Genomic DNA, 12,414 nt, shown 5'->3' on the forward strand with positions numbered 1-12,414 from the left:
GAAAAGAGCGTACTTCCCTCACAGTTGTGGGGTAGGGTAAGTTCACAATTAAATCAATTTTAGATTTATCCACCTCAATACCCCTATTAGATACAACATGACCCAAAACAATCCCCTGTTCCACCATAAAATGACACTTTTCAAAGTTCAAAACAAGATTTTTCTCAATGCATCTCTCAAGAATAGAAGTTAAATGATGTAAACATGCATCAAATGAATCACCATACACAGTAAATTCATCCATGAACACCTCAATGCAAATATCAATGTAATCTGAAAAAATGCTCATCATGCATCTCTGAAATGTGGCAGGTGCATTACAAAGCCCGAAAGGGCATCCTTCTAAAAGCAAAAGTTCCAAAAGGGTAGTAAAGGTAGTCTTCTCATGATCCTCTGGTGCAATCACAATTTGATTATATCCAGAGAAACCATCAAGAAAGCAGAAATAAGACTTACCTGTTAACCTCTCAAGCATTTGATCAATGAATGGCAGTGGGAAGTGGTCCTTCCTTGTTGCTGAATTCAGCTTGCGGTAGTCTAGGCACATTCGCCATCCATTCTGAATCCTTATTTGAACAAGTTCATTATCTTGATTTGCTACCATAGTGACTCCTCATTTTTTTGGCACTACTTAGACTGGACTTACCCATTTGCTGTCAGAAATTGGGTAAATAACTCCTGTATCCAGTAGCTTTAAAATCTCCTTCTTCACAACCTCCATCATCTGTGGGTTCAATCTCCTTTGAGCTTCTCTACTTGGTTTTGCCTCATCCTCCAGTAAAATCCTGTGCATGCACTCTGATGGACTTATACCTTTGATGTCAACTATCATGCACACTGATGGACTTATACCTTTGATGTCAGCTATTGTCCATCCAATTGCTTCCTTGTGTACTCTCAAAACCCTAATCAATCTGTCTTCTTGAATCTGTGTTAAATACTTGAGATGATAACTGGAAGTGTCTCATTGTTTCCCAAGTAAACATACTTCAAATGCTCAAGTAAAGGCTTGAGTTCAAGGACTGGTGCCTGCACAACAGAAGGTAATAATTTTGTGTGAGATACAGGTAAGTTGATCTTTGGTACTCCATACCTTTTTTGAACAGGAGGTAATGACTGCATTGCCATTACTGCCTCTTGAACCTCTACACTTAATGGTGGATTGGTACTGATTTCTTGAATTCCTTGACTAATCACCACTTCTAACTCATCCTCCATGCTTAACTCAAAGACATCCTGCACAATTGTATCAACAACATCAATAAAAAAGACAGAATCATCATCAGCAGGATAATTCATGGCATCAATGATATTAAATTTGACAGTCTCTCCATCAAACTCTATAGTTAAGGTACCATCATCCACATCAATTTTTATCTTGACAGTTTTTAGGAAAGGTCTTCCAAACAAAATCAAAGCTGACTTTGATGTGAGAACACTATCCTCCATATCCAGAATGTAAAAATCTGCAGAAAAAATCAATTCTCCAACTTATACCAACACATCCTCAACTACTCCCAATGGATAAGCATTAGAACGATCAACTAACTGAATAATGACACTGGTTTCTTTCAAAGGACCCAAATTTAAAGTTTGAAAAACTGAATTTGACATAACATTAATAGATGCTCCTAAATCTGCCATTGCACGTTCAAATTTAGAGTCACCTATTCTGCAGGGAATAGAAAATGAACCTGGATCCTTACACTTAGGGGGTAATTTTTGCTGAATTAATGCCGACACATTTTCCCCCACACTGATCTTCTCATTATTCCTCAACTTGCGCTTTGTAATGCATAGTTCCTTAAGGAATTTAGCATACATGGGAACTTGTTTGATTGCATCAAGTAAGGGTATATTCACCTCCACCTTTCTGAAAGTCTCCAAATTTTCTTTCTCTTGTTCTTCTTTCTTATTTTTAGCCAACCTACATGGGAATGGAGGAAGAACAGAATTATTAACCTTATTCAAGTTAGGTTCAGTATTTACCTCAACTTCAGGAACTTTAGACTCTTTTTCTCCTTGCTTCTTCTTTTTTATTGGCTCATGTGGAGTCTGATTATCAACTTCTTTCCCACTCAGCAACAGTATCGCACTTGCATTTTCTCTAGGATTCATGACTGTTTGTGATGGGAGCTTTCCAGAACCTTGAGCTTCAAGTTTATTCACAGATGAGGCCAACTGACCAATCTGCCTCTCTATGTTTTGAATGCTATTTCTGGTCTCCTGTTGAAACTGTTGTGTATTGTTAGCCAAAGCCTTAACAATTTCATCAAGTGATATACCTTGATTTGAGGGAGGCGGAGGTGGAGTTGGAGGTGGAGGCGGTTGATTCACTTGTGGTCTCTGCTGATGGTATCAATTTTGCACCGATTAATTCCCATAACTCATATTAGGATGATCTCGCCATCATGGATTATAAGTATTCGAATAGGGATCATACCTGTATTGTGGCTGTCCATAATGTCCTACTGCATTGGCATGTTGCATTGATTCATCCTCTTGTAACGCAGGAAACATATCAGTAGCATGACCCGAACCCGAACAAATTCCACATGCCTTAACAGGTTACATGTTCCCTACAGCCAACTGCCTCACCAAAGAAGTTAAATAAAAAATTTGTTTCTCAAGGTTAGATGTACTTACCTCATTAACCTTCATAGGTGTGTGATCCATTCTCATTCCAAACTATTGAGAATTTGCTGCCATGTTAGCAATTAGCCTCCTTGCCTCTTCTAGTGTCTTGTCAACCAAAGCTCCTCCATTAGCAGCATTTATCATACTGTGGTCCATTGGTAGAAGTCCCTCATAGAAATACTGAATCAAAAGTTGCTCACTTATTTGATGATGGGGACAGCTTGCATACAGCTTCTTAAATCTCTCCCAATACTCATACAAGCTCTCTCCATTGTACTGCCGAATGTCACAAATTTCTTTTCTTATGTTGGTAGTACGGGAAGCAGGAAAATACTTCTCCAAAAATATATGCTTCATCCCATTCCATGAGTTGACAGATCCAGAAGAAAGGTAATACAACCAATCCTTAGCTGAACCCTCCAGTGAGAAAGGGAAAGCTTGAAGCTTGATCTAATCCTCTGAAACTCCTTGAGGTTTCATGCTGGAACACACAACATGAAATTCCTTTAGATGCTTATGTGGATCCTCACCTGCAAGACCATGAAACTTAGGCAACAAATGGATTAGTCCATATTTTAATTCAAAAGCAATATTTAAAGCAGAGTATTGGATACACAAAGGCTGTTGGTTTAGATCAGGAGCAGCCAACTCTTTCAAAGTCCTAGCAGCAGCCATGGTCTCGTTTTCGAAACTTAACTCTGAATCCGAATCCGAACTTAGCTCCTTTGGAGATTGGACTCCTTCAAATGTACTTGAAATCTGCCTAGCTTGCTTAGCCAATTTTCTCAACCGTTTAGCTGTTTTTTCTACTTCTGGATCAAAGATCAACTCACCAGATTGAGAAATTCTTGTCATAAACAAAAAAAAATCAAAGTAAAAACAGAAAAATGCCTTAAAACACTAGAAAATAATCAAATTTGGCCTCAAGAGGGTGGGCCAAGGAATCCTATGGATTCGTTGGTCTTGATCAGAGCGTCGTTTCCTTCAAAATAGGTATGAGCCGCCCTCCAAATTCAACCAAAATCCTTAATGAACAGTAACACCGTAATTATTTTTTTTTTTTTTTGAAACCTGAAAATAGCAACACTTCACAAATAAAATTAATAACAAAATATCCTAACACCAAAAACACGAATTCCAATAAATTTCAGTTCCTGGCAACGGCGCCTGTGACACCCCTTACCCGTGTATAGTATACCCGAGTAAGTAATGCCACACGGTGTACTGGCACACTCTAATATACCTTACTTAATTTGTGTCATGCTTTTGAAGCTAATTTATGAAATATGATTTATTTAAGCCATTTATCGAAATTATTATTTATTTGGGGTTCCGAAAATTTTAAAGGAAATCCGGCGGAGTACCGGCTAAAAATGGAGAAAATAGTTCTTCGGAACCTGTGAAAAACACTTCCAAAATCATTTCCAAACAATCCCAACTCCATTTTATCAACAAAGTCTCAATATGATTTTCAACAACCTTTCCATTACTCAAACATTCGTTTCTCATGATACTCATATACAAGCAATAAATAAATACTCAAATTTTACATTCATAACCACAATTTTCATTATTTACATGAACATCAAAATACATTACATAAGTTCAATTACATATGAGAAAATAAAAATTAGTTACAAAATACCAAAATGAAACCTAGTGTCCTACCAATGCACTGAAGATGGTGAGGTGACACGGACACTATGCAGAGCTGCAGGACGGTCTCACCCAGTCTGCGGTCTACTGGGCTCTCGATCAGTATCTCCAGAAGCTACGCGTGGCAAAAGCAACGCGCTAAGGAATGCAATCTCAGTTGTATTCCTGGGAGGCTTCCATTCCATCACTGCTTCTATTTTCTTGGGATCCACCCTAATCCCATCAGCTGACACTATGTGTCCAAGGAATGCAATCTCATTCAGCCAAAAGTCACACTTGGACAACTTAGCATACAGCTTCTTTTCTCTCAGGGTTTGCAGAACAATCCTCAAATGCTCATCATGTTCTTCCCTGGTCTTGGAATACACCAAAATATCATCAATAAAGACCACTACGAACCGATCTAGGTATGGATGGAAGATACGGTTCATAAGGTCCATGAATGCCGCTGGTGCATTTGTCAGGCCAAAGGGCATCACTAGGAACTCATAATGTCCATATCGGGTCCTGAATGCAGTCTTGGGCACATCTACATTCTTTACCCTCAGCTGATGATACCCTGATCTAAGATCAATTTTGGAAAATACTCCTGCTCCCTTCAATTGATCAAACAGATCATCAATTCTAGGCAACGGATATTTGTTCTTCACAGTCACTTTATTCAACTGCCGGTAATCAATGCAAAGCCTCAAAGTCCCATCCTTCTTTTTCACAAACAGCACTGGAGCTCCCCATGGTGACACACTGGGGCGTATGAACCCCTTATCAAGCAACTCTTGCAACTGAGTTTTCAACTCCCTCAATTCAGTGGGTGCCATCCTATAAGGAGCAATGGAAATGGGTGTCAGACTGCAGTTGTCTCAATAGCAAATTTGACTTCCTTTCTCGTGGCAAACTGTGCAACTCTTCAGAAATACCTGGGAAGTCTCTCACTGTGGGTATGTCACTGTGTTTGGCTTAGCCTGCCTAGTATCCACCACATGTGCTAGGTAGGCTTCACAGCCTTTTCTCATCATTCTTCTTGCAACTGTGGCTGAGATGACATTGGACAAGAAATCTGTCCTTTCACCCACAACAGTGATCTCATTACCCTCAGGGGTTTTCAAAGTAATTCTCTTCAATTTGCAATCAACTATTGCCTGATGACGTGACAATCAATCCATTCCCAAAATCACGTCAAACTCATGGAAAGGCAACTCAATCAGGTCGGCCAAGAATTCATACCCCTGAATCCTTAACGGGCAACCCTTGTATACTTTGTTCACCACTACACTGTGACCCAATGGATTAGTGACTAGAATGTCTTGGTCACTCTCCCCTACTAGTATCCCCCTTTCTACGGGTAAGTTGATGCAAATGTAGGAATGAGTGGATCCTGGATCCACCAATGCATGCACAGGTGTAGTGTAGAGGGAGAACGCACTCGATGACGCCCGGCATCTTGCTCCTCCGAGCTCTCGTGGCATAATTTCGGCGGTGATCTGTTATCCGGCCTTCTCACGGCTCGATGCAGCCTCGAGATGGTCCCACAGCTTCGGATTTACCAGACCTTATACCCCTTGGTGGTGCAGAGCGGTGCATGCGCTTGTGTTGGAGCAGCTGTAGTAGTTCTGCGTGGACAGTTTCTCAACTGATGCTCTGTCGACCCACATCTCAAGCAGGCACCAGTTACTCTCCAACACTCCCCCTTGTGCCATTTAAGGCAGTGTGGACATGCAGAAGATGTTGGGGCTGGTCCCCTGAACCCCATCCCTGGAGAGCTGCCCACTGATGGTGTGGACTGACCTCTCCTAGGGGTGAACTGTGGCCTGGGCCCCTGAGACTGACCCTGACCCTGTGGCTGAGCTGAACTCTGTGCAGGAGGACCCTTGAACTTCTTCCCAAATGCAGGAGATGAGCTGGACTGACCCGGTCCCCTCTTCTGCTGTCTTTCCCTTCTGGTTTGCTCACTGATTCTTACTTTTTCCACCTTTATTGCAGCTTCCACTAACTTGGTAAATTCTGTGATTCCCAAGGCAGTGAGCTGGATCTTGATGTTGTCATTTAGTCCCTCTTCAAATCTCTTACATCTTTTAGCTTTATTAGGGACTATCTCCCTTCCGTAGCTGCTTAATCGAACAAATTCCTTCTCATATACGGCCACTGATAGCTGTCTCTGCCTCAGATTAATGAACTCTCTTCTTCTCTCTTCCAGGTATACACTACCCACATATTTCTTCTTGAATTCTGAGAGAAAGAAGTCCCAAGTTACTATTTCTGGCTGTACTTCACTGGACACAGTATCCCACCATTCATATGCATCATCTTGCAACAAAGATATGGCAGCTTCTAAATTTTGCTCTGGAGTACAGTGGAGTTGTTTTAAAACTCTGCCTGCCTGCTCAACCAATTTTCTACGCAATGAGTCATCTTCTCTCTTGCCATAGAAGTCCACAGCTCCAAACTTTCTTAGTCTTTCCAGGTGTGATTTCTGCTGTGGAGCTGGTGGTGGTGGTGGTGGTGGTGGTGCTGGCATTACCCCAGCCATTTGTCTAAAGAAGTCGGCCATTTGCTGAAACATGGCCTGTGGAGGTCAAGGTGCTCGCTTGAGTCAAGTGAGCGCATTCTCTCATGCCCCAGCCTCACCGCCGCAGTGGAGCATGACTCTCCACTTCCTCCTCAACGGCTCTCTGAGATGAAGGGTCCATATCCTATTCAAAATAAGAAAGATAAACAGATCTGCGTTAGTGTCACCTCGACTCTTACAAATGCAATGCATGGTATGGACTCAATCTCGGCCCGAACGCCTAAACCGTGCTCGATACCACTAAATGTGACACCCTTACACGTGTATAGAATACCCGAGTAAGTAATGCAACACTGTACTTCGCACACTCTAATATACCTTACTTAATTTGTGTCATGCTTTTGAAGCTAATTTATGAAATATGATTTATTTAAGCCATTTATCGAAATTATTATTTATTTGGGGTTCCGAAAATTTTATAGAAAATCCGGCGGAGTACCGGCTAAAAATGGAGAAAATAGTTCTTCGGAACCTGTGAAAAACACTTCCAAAATCATTTCCAAACAATCCCAACTCCATTTTATCAATAAAGTCTCAATATGATTTTCAACAACCTTTCCATTACTCAAACATTCGTTTCTCATGATACTCATATACAAGCAATAAATAAATACTCAAATTTTACATTCATAACCACAATTTTCATTATTTACATGAACATCAAAATACATTACATAAGTTCAATTACATATGAGAAAATAAAAATTAGTTACAAAATACCAAAATGAAACCTAGTGTCCTACCAATGCACTGAAGATGGTGAGGTGACACGGACACTATGCAGAGCTGCAGGACGGTCTCACCCAGTCTGCGGTCTACTGGGCTCTCGATCAGTATCTCCAGAAGCTACGCGTGGCAAAAGCAAAGCGCTAAGCAATAATGCTTAGTGGTGCGATAATAAAATAAAAGGAAATAGCAGAAAATAAATATGTATTGAATGTATCGATGTTTTACTGGTTTTGTACTTGTTATAATCATTTATTTCGTTAACTTTATCCACTTTCATTCTTTTGGTTGCCCAAGTAACCTATACTGGATGACTGGACTGGATAAACGGGTAAACTGGCACTGGGTATCTAGTACCTCGGGCCGTCACACCATCGGTCACATGTGCATCTCCGGCAGTGTAATGAGCGACTAACAAGTCAGAATAATATTAGGCACGAGGCCAAGTCTCAACACAATGTCAAAATGGCTAAAAGCCATAAAATCACAGAATGGCATAATGTCATGCGCAGTACTGCTAACTGAACCCTATTGGCATGCCAAACTATCCAAACCAATCTTGTTAGGTATACTAGGGCATTTGATACTTTTGAATTCTTCAATTTTTGAATTTCAAGTTTTGGTGTCACTATTCACTTCATTAGTCAACAAAAATGTTGACTTTTGGATAGAAAATAGGTACATTGGTTTTAACACTCCCAACATACCACATTTTGCATTCAAAACTTGTTGGCATTAATCACCAATACCATTTCTAAGCTTAAACTAAGGGAGCAGAATTTTTCAGTTTTCATACCTAAACTTTACTGTTCTATTAGTGACTATTACAGTGGGAATTTGAGAAAATGATAAACATGAAAGTTGTTCCTTATTTTGTCTAGTTAAATTTCCTTTTTTGAATCACTCCATTTGGAGTTTTGTAGCTCCAGTTATGGTCCAAAAACCACAGCTGGCCGGATTGAAAAATTGCAGAATTTATTATATTTACAGTGCAGTGAACAGTGACTGCTACTGCCTTGTTGGATATGTTTTGGTCATAATTTAGGGTAGGTTTCTTCATGAAATTTGTTTGTCTATATCTTAACTTGTTTCTGTAAAAATTTCAGGTCAATTGGGCCATTCTACAATGAGTTATGGCCAAATGAACAATTATGAACAATTACTGTTCATTTGGTCATTCTGCAGAATCTGGTTGCAGGGTATCCGGATTGGGGCCAGTTTTTGGTCCACTTGCTTTGGTCTTTTGGGAATGGTTTCTTCAGCAAAATTGTGCCATTATGTGTCTAGTTTCATGTCCAATTGGCCAAATACCAATTGGACTAACACAGCCCAAGTTATGGCAGTGCAAATGGACTGAATTTTCAGTCCCTATGCTGCTGTCCTAGGGCAGCCTGCAACCTCACTTTGCAACCTCATTTTTCAGTCCATTTGTTAGTCAAATTACCTAAAATGGTCACTAATTGACCATTAAAAGGTTCTTTAACAATTTCATAGGCCAAGTTCACATTTTACTCCAAAAACCCTAGTTCAAAGTCATGATTTCTACACTTTACCTTAGTTAGCTATTAATTCACCATTCTTATGTTTATAAACTTCAAACATGGTTTCTAATTCACTTTAAGCTCATCAAAAACACTTCCTCCTATTCCATAGCTAGGGCTGCCGAAATTCACAAGCTCAAACACATAGGTTTATGTTCATTTAAACCACAATTCTCACTAAGTTTCAAGTCCCAAACCATGAAAATAAAGAGTTTAATGGATATAAGTGCACTAACCTCAAGTGGCAGAATTTTCCAAGCCCTTAAACCTCACTTTCTTTCTCCTTCTTGGCTGCCAAAAGCTTTAGCAAGGTGCTAGGGCAAATTTTAGTGAAGGGTTTCTAGGGTTTTAGGGTGAATTGAAGAGGAAATTGAAGGTTTGGAGTGAACATCAATGGAGGGAGGAGTTGAGGAAGTTTCGGCTGGTTTTCTTGAAAGGGAGATGGCTGCTGCATTTTATCAATTTGGTCTTCTCTTATCTCTTTTAATAGTTAGTCAAATAATGGCTTAATTTTGATTGGTCATTGTTTTCTTAATGACATCACCATGATGTCATAAATACCTCTTTTCCTCATTTTCTTTTCTTTCCTCCACTACTCATTTTCAATTTAATTTCTAGTAATGTTTATTCATATTTTATGTTATATTAATTATTTACTCATCTGGACAAGTCGGCCAAAAATCACCTCGGAAGGCGAAATGACCAAAATGCCCTCCGTTTGGCTTAACGGGTCAAAATTGTCTGTACCGATTGAAAAATTTTTCTAGGTATTTTCTTGGCATTCTAATGCCATGGGAACCTCAATAACCCTTCTCTGGAGTCCCAAAAATTATTTTATAATTTTTCCCCCGGGTCTAAGGCTCCTCGTTGTGAGAACCGCAACTTCCCTCTGGTTACCCATCGCTAGGGCACCGGCTCGTTTAACTTGGTTGTATTTTATTTTTAAAATTTTTACTAAATTTTTCTTATTAATATTTGAGTTAATTTTGGTTCCTGACTTTAGTTTAAATATTTTTCCGAACGTTCTAGCTGTCCGGACCGACACCGGTCACCGGAACAGTAGAATGTACGGAGTTGGTACAGGGAGGGTGTTACAGCGCCAAAATTCTTGATAGGTGTCGATTCCACCAGAAATTAAATTAACTGAAATTACCAGCTATAAAATATTTTCTGCAGCAAGTGGTAAATCCAAGTTGAACCCTAGAGACTGAATTATTAAATTTCGTGCACTTGTGTAATGGAAAAAGAAACAAAGGTTAGGGGGGTGTTAATTCACAATCCAAAGAAGAAATCAAAAATTCAAAATTAAGATCTAAAAATAAGAAACTCTCCAATTAAACAAAATTCAGTTCAAGGTAATTCGCATTCCAATGCATTGATTTGATCATAGACAAAAGAAATACAATTATATCTTATTGAATACTTAACGTAGATTTACCAAACAGCGAGGTAAATCCCTGACTTCCCTATACTCATCAATTCGAGTCTAGCACTCTTATTGACTCTAATTATTAACTAAGTTAGTATTAAGCAATCCTCATCAAATTAATAACTTCTTTAAGAAAATAAAGTAGTTAAGTTGAGCAACAATTTATGAAGCATAAATCATTTAATCTACCCTATTATTTCTTTAGGTTATTATCGAAAACTTACATCATAATCAATAAAACCTAATTGCTACTCATGTTCATTCTTACACAACAATTACAGATTATGAAGATGAACTAGCAATTGATCAAATCAAACAATTAACTAATAGGCCTTTTTAGCAAATCATTCAACAGATAAAAAACAATTAAATCAAAAAATAATAGATATTCAAAAAGACATAAATTAAATTAAGAATCTGATCTCACAAATCACACATAGGAATTGAATCCCTTGAACTGAATTAAAAACTTAGCCACTCATGTTCATGGCTTACAGAAAAATAAAGAAAAATAAAGAAGAAATCTAAAAAGAGAATGGAGAATGAAAGCCTTCAAATGGAGAATGAAGGTCTGAATTGGGATGCTCTTAGCAACTGCCCAAAGACGTATTTATACTAAAAAAACCTAATCCCAAAGATAGGAACCAAACCAAACTAGGAAAGGTTTTGAAATTCATGATGCAGATTTTCAGCCTGCATTCACGTTTCTGGAATTAAGACAGATTTTCAGTGACTTTCTTTCCGAATTTGCCTCTACCCTCTTTAGAAAAGTTATAGCCCTATTTCTTAGCTTTCTAACAGGTACTCATGGACCCAAATCCGAGGTCTATAGCCTAAGTTATGGCCCAAAAACTGGGACTGGTTCAGTCAGACGGTCCAGCCCATTGTGACGACTTCATTACCGTTTTTGACAATTAAAATAGCATCATCTCTCATCCAGCCCTTCATACAAGTTGTAGAGGTGGCTCTTAAGGTTCAATTGGGCTTGGCCTTGCTTCATTTGGATATCTGAAACTCCAAATATAAAATAAATACTGAAACTGGTCGTGACCCATTGAGTACGGGCTTTTGCAATAGATCCATAGCTCATTTTGTCAACCTTGGAGACTGATTTGGGATTTGGTCCCTCTTTATCATTTGAAGTGCCCTATCTTAGCTTTTCAATGGATTAAACAGCAATTAATTTGGAGACCCACAACTTTAGAAACACCTGAAAAATACAGCAAATGTCAAATACTGAAAATTTCTCCATTTAACACAATTATTCCACAACTATCTAAAAATATGCCTAAATGATAAATATATTTTAACCAGTTGAATTAAACATAAAAACATACTAAAAACACTAAATATAATAGGAATAAAATTAATAAATTGTGCACTTATCACAATGTTACTTGAGAATTCTTCTTGAGCCTCATCACTTCCCATTTTCAAGAAATAGCTATGCCATCGAGGATCTACTGTTAGTTCAAGATGGAAGGCAGTTCATAGCAAATTCCCATGCTTTACAGGTACGACAACTTTTTTTTCAGGTACAACATTTTCCTCATTGATTTGAACAGCAAAACTTGAATACAAAAAATTGGTATATGAGACTGGATACTCAACCAGCACCTCAACTCCAAGTCCAACTTCAAGTACTACTGGAGCATGGATGAATACTCCAAAAAGTATTTCAGTCCCACCTTCCTTGGGTACAAGTTATGGAATCAAAAGCTCGGCCTCAAAGCTTTTGAATTTGACTGCCAAAGTAATTTCTATGTACAATCTAAGTATTATGAAATTAATATAATATTACACTCACTGTCTTAACCAAGGCATGTTAAACAAACGCCTCATATTTGTCAGACTTTGGA

General features: G+C 38.7%; 1 non-coding gene across 1 annotated transcript; it reads left to right on the plus strand.

The window, feature by feature from the left end:
• The first annotated feature begins 2,839 nt into the window (after positions 1–2,839).
• On the plus strand, positions 2,840–2,946 carry LOC131176109 (small nucleolar RNA R71). The gene has a single exon (XR_009146237.1). It is a non-coding gene; the product is annotated as a small nucleolar RNA R71 (small nucleolar RNA).
• Positions 2,947–12,414: the final 9,468 nt, after the last annotated feature.

The sequence above is a fragment of the Hevea brasiliensis genome, chromosome 18 (genome assembly GCF_030052815.1).
Source record: "Hevea brasiliensis isolate MT/VB/25A 57/8 chromosome 18, ASM3005281v1, whole genome shotgun sequence".
Lineage (NCBI taxonomy): Eukaryota > Viridiplantae > Streptophyta > Magnoliopsida > Malpighiales > Euphorbiaceae > Hevea > Hevea brasiliensis.